This window comes from Mus pahari, chromosome 14 (genome assembly GCF_900095145.1).
Source record: "Mus pahari chromosome 14, PAHARI_EIJ_v1.1, whole genome shotgun sequence".
In the NCBI taxonomy this organism is placed as follows: domain Eukaryota; kingdom Metazoa; phylum Chordata; class Mammalia; order Rodentia; family Muridae; genus Mus; species Mus pahari.
This window is the reverse complement of record NC_034603.1, coordinates 86454541-86459874: the sequence shown is the minus strand read 5'-3', so window position 1 is coordinate 86459874 and position 5334 is coordinate 86454541. Positions and strand designations below refer to the sequence as shown.

The 5334-nt window shown below is 48.8% G+C and overlaps 1 protein-coding gene across 1 annotated transcript in view; it reads right to left on the bottom strand.

Moving 5' to 3' along the window:
* The window catches only part of Card14 (caspase recruitment domain family member 14), a 36472-nt gene extending 31138 nt beyond the window's left edge, over positions 1 to 5334 (bottom strand). Inside the window, exon 1 of the mRNA XM_021213466.1 lies at positions 5164 to 5334. The gene's annotated coding sequence lies outside the window, so the exon portion shown is untranslated. The remainder of the gene's footprint in view (positions 1 to 5163) is intronic.

Below are 5334 nucleotides of genomic sequence, written 5' to 3'. Positions count from 1 at the left end.
GAGTTCTCTTTACCTGTTCTTACATGTCAGGAGCATGAGTGAACACAGCTACCTCATATCAGAGTCAAACGCTGACAGCACACAGTGGGACCAATGCTGACAGCACACAGTGGGACCAATGCTGACAGCACACAGTGGGACCAATGCTGACAGCACACAGTGGGACCAATGATGATAGCACACAGTGAGACCAATGCTGACAGCACACAGTGGGACAGATTCTGGGAAGACTTCTACTGGGACCCTTCCAAATCAAACCTCAGATAGCTTGTCAATCATTTGAAGGGGTAAATTATTTTAAATCGTTTAAAACTGGTAAAGGCAGAACTGTCTATGGGTTGTCCTCTGACCTCCACACTAGTGTCCCTCTCCTCCAGTAAGTAGATAAATAGATAAAAAACAGGGGAAAATTAAATTTGGCGGGGGGGGGCCGGAATGGGAGCCGCTGTAAAGTCATAAAAAGAGAAACCTCAAGTCCAAGTGGATCAAAGAACTCCACATAAAACCAGAGACACTGAAACTTATAGAGGAGAAAGTAGGGAAGAGCCTCGAGGATATGGGCACAGGGGAAAGATTCCTGAACAGAACACCAATGGCTTGTGCTGTAAGATCAAGAATGGACAAATGGGACCTCATAAAATCGCAAAGCTTCTGTAAGGCAAAGGACACTGTCAGTAAGACCAAAAGGCAACTAACAGATTTGGAAAAGATCTTTACCAATCCTAAATCCCATAGAGGGCTAATATCCAGTATATACAAAGAACGCAAGAAGTTGGACTCCAGCCGGGCGTGGTGGCGCATGCCTTTAATCCCAGCACTCGGGAGGCAGAGGCAGGCTGATTTCTGAGTTCGAGGCCAGCCTGGTCTACAAAGTAAGTTTAGAACAGCCAGGGCTATACAGAGAAACCCTGTCTTGAAAAAAAAAAAAAAAAGAAGTTGGACTCCAGAAAACCAAATAACCCTATTAAAATTGGGGTACAGAGCTAAACAAAGAATTCTCAACTGAGGAATACCGAATAGCTGAGAAGCACCTAAAAAAATATTCAACATCCTTAACCATCAGGGAAATGCAAATCAAAACAACCCTGAGAGTCTATCTCACAGCAGTCAGAATGGCTAAGATCAAAAACTCAGGTGACAGCAGATGCTGGCAAGGATGTGGAGAAAGAGGAACACTCCTCCACTGCTGGTGGGACTGCAAGCTGGTACAACCACTCTGGAAATCAGTTTTGCTGTTCCTCAGAAAATTGGACATAGTTCTACCAGAAGATTCAGCAATACCTCTCCTGGGCATATACCCAGAAGATGTTCCAACATGTAATAAGGACACATGGTCCACTATGTTCATAGCAACCTTATTTATAATAGCCAGAAGCTGGAAAGAACCCAGATGTCCCTCAACAGAGGAATGGATACAGAAAATGTGGCATATTTGCACAATGGAGTACTACTCAGTAATTAAAAATAATGAATTCGGGCTGGTGAGATGGCTCAGTGGGTAAGAGCACCCGACTGCTCTTCCGAAGGTCCGGAGTTCAAATCCCAGCAAGCACATGGTGGCCCATAACCATCCGTAACAAGATCTGACGCCCTCTTCTGGAGTGTCTGAAGACAGCTACAGTGTACTCACATATAATAAATAAATAAATCTTTAAAAAAAAATAATGAAATTCTTAAACAAATGGATGGATCTGGAGGATATCATCCTGAATGAGGTAACTCAATCGCAAAAGAACATACATGATATGCACTCACTAATAAGTGGATATTAGACCAGAAGCTCAGAATCCGTCTTAGAAGGGGGAACAAAATACCCATGGAAGGAGTTACAGAGACAAAGTTCAGAGCAGAGACTGAAGGAATGACCATCCAGAGACCGCCTCACTTGGGGATCCATCCCATAAACAACTACCAAACCCAGACACTACTGTAGATGCCAACAAGAGCCTGCTGACAGGAGCCTGATACAGCTGTCTCCTGAGGGCCTTTGTCAGTGCCTGGCAAATACAGAAGTGGATGCTCACAATCGTCCATTGGACAGAGCACAAGGTCCCCAATGAAGGAGCTAGAGAAAGTACCCAAGGAGCTGAAGGAGTCTGAAGCTCCATAAGAGGAACATCAATATGAACTAACCAGTACCCCCAGAGCTCCGTGGAACTAAACCACCAATCAAAGAAAACACATGGTGGGACATGTGGCTCTAGCTGTATATGTAGATGAGGATGGCCTAGTCGGTCATCAATGGGAGGAAAGGCCCTTGGTCCTGTAAAGGTTCTAAGCCCCAGTATAGGGGAAAGCCAGGACTGGGAATGGGAGTGGGTGGGTTGGGGAATGGGGGGGGGATAGGGGGTTTTCAGAGGGGAAACTAGGAAAGGGGATAACATTTGAGATGTAAATAAAATATCTAATAAAAAGGAAAAGAGAAACAACTGAGGAAAAGTGTGGGGAGCGGCCAGTGGCCCTGAAACCAGTCCAGAGCAGAGCATCTCAGTGCCAGGACAGGAGGGTCCCAGGGCAGAGAGCCGTGGGCTGCCATCCTCCTGCTCCCTGCCCACTTGAAGAAGAGCGTAGTGGGCAGGGCCTGCTTCCCTCCTCTTCTGCAGTGTCTCCACCAAGAGAGACATTTTCCTTTTAGATGTTTGTCTTAGCTCCAAGAGAAGGTGTTCTTGTTAACATGGGCCACCAGCTGAGACAAGGAAGAGTACCAGAGGACAGCAGATGCTGGCTATGGTGGGGAAAGTTCTGGAATAGTCACAAGGGAGGAGGTGGTTGCCCAGAACGGCCCTAGTCCGGCAGACGTTACTGTCAGGCCAGGATTCCTTCCATTCCCACACAGTAGAGAGGTGCAGAGTGTGTTTCCGAAGGTCCCTCCAGAGACAGCCACTTAAACAAACTCAGAGCCTGGCTCCACCTGAACTGAAGAGGCAGACACTGTAGGCATCCCTGAATCGTGACATTACCCTGGCAGGATCAGCAGCTCCGTGATGGAATTGGCACCAGATGACCCCAAAGAAGGGCTCATTGGATTTTAATTTATTTGTAGCAAGTCACACTGATATTATTCACCCATAAATCACTACATCAGATCTCAGGATGCCAGCAGATGCCAAACAGCCAAACTCTAGCCTGCATCTGAAACTCATGTGCTCCAGACACCTGGGCCTCCAGGAGGTCCTGAGGTCCATGGCTGAAGAAAAGGGGTGCTGAGGTCTGTGAGGGTTTCTGAAGCCTTCCAAGACTTGGTCCCAGTGGCCACAGTGGCTTTGGGAGCATCAGCTAATGTGACAGTCCCTCCCCCTTCTTCCCTGACAGGCACAACCCTTGAGCTGACCTGGCTGCTGGTGAGGTGAACGGGAGAGTCAGGACTCTCCAAACCCTAGATCTTCCCCATACCTCTGAAACCCCAAACACAGCTAAGGATGAGGTGTAAGTGGGTTCAGCCCAGCTGTCCCTCAAGGCCACTCTGGGTGGCCCGCTGTTGATCAGCACGTGACAATTCATACAGCTGGAGATCGAGGAAGAGTTTGCCAGGTGGGGGCGTATGGCTGCGACCCAGCACTTAGGAGGTGGAAACTGAAAGAGTGGGAGTTCTAGGCCAACCTGGACTAAATATCAAGTTTGAGGCTAATCTGGGTTACATGAGACTCTGTCACAAAATTGAAAACAAAATACAACAAAAACCCAAATCAAGAGAACATTGCTTGGGACTGGGTGCAGCTCAATAGGAGAGCACTCACTGAGTGTGTGTGTGAGCCCTGGGGTACACACTGACACACACACACACACACACACACACACACACACACACACACACACACACAGAGTGGATGAGCTGGGTGTGGTCCCAGCTGCTTGGGAAGCACCCACGACCTTAATCTTGGGCAGCAGAGCAAGGCTTGGTCCCAGAAAACAAACATAAAGTGGGGCTGGCGGGGGAGGGGAGTGGCTTATAAGGTTAGAGATAAGGGTGAGTCTGAATGAGAAAGAAAATTTGCCCCAGATCTGGCACCCTCGGGGTAGCCTTAGCTCTCTAGAATCTTCTCACCCTCGCAACACTAGAGTAGCCTTCCTGCATGCATGCTCCTCCTCTTAGGAGACCTTCCTGTCAGCCTTCTCAGAACCCAGGGCTCAGCCTCTTGCTTTGTCTGATAGGAAGAAGCATCTCTCTCTCTCTCTCTCTCTCTCTCTCTCTCTCTCTCTCTCTCTCTCTTTCTCTTTTAGTTTTTCGAGACAGGGTTTCTCTGTGTGTAGCCCTGGCTGTCCTGGAACTCACTTTGTAGACCAGGCTGGCCTTGAACTCAGAAATCCACCTGCCTCTGCCTCTCGAGTGCTGGGATTAAAGGCGTGCGCCACCACGCCTGGCACACATTCTCTCTCTTATACACACACACTCTCATGTACACATATACACACTCTTACACATTAGTACACACACTCTCTTTTATACACATACACACACTCACGCACACAAATACACACTCTCTTACACATGATCACACACTCTTTCTCTCTCTTATACACACACATATACACACTCACACACTCTCACCCATTCATATACACACTCTCTTACACATGATCACACACACTCTTTCTCCTCTCTCTCTCTTATACACACACATATACACACACACACTCTCACCCACACGTATACACACTCTCTTACACATGAGTGCGCGCGCGCGCGCGCACACACACACACACACACACACACACACGCACACACGCAGTCTGGACAGAAGGTTAGAACACATGGCTGACAAATGTAGCAAGCAGCCAAGCCGAGGGCCACCCAGCTAAGACGGGGGGATGGTCCCCTTTGTATTCTTCTGCTTAACTCCAGTCTCTTGGTCCCAGAAATATCAGTGAGAATCTGCCCACTGACAACAGGCCTAACTCGCTGTAACCCTGCCTCCAGACGCCTGCCTTCCTCTGCATTCAACCTCAGTGACCTGAAGGTGTGACCATAAAGCCCAGCTCCTTCCACCCGTCAGCCCCTCTGGCTCTGTGAGGGGATGGATGCAGCACCAGAGAATGTTCCGGCGCTTTAATCAAGCGCAGCGAGACAAACTGTTCCCTTCATTTCCCAGGTGCCACCTCCTCTCTTAATGAGGGAGATGGCATCCCCTCTTTGCCTCAGAACAGCTGGTGCCCTGTCCTTACCTGTCCATTGTCCTGACCTGTCCACAGTCCCTCTGGCATGCTGACTGGTTCTGGTGGGACAGACTCTGCATTTGCCTTCCTGTCCTGTAGCAGTGATGGTCGGAGGCTCAGTCTTAGGCTGGGCTGGGCTGAAGAGCAAGTGAGGAGCAGGTTTGACGGGCACAGTCGTCT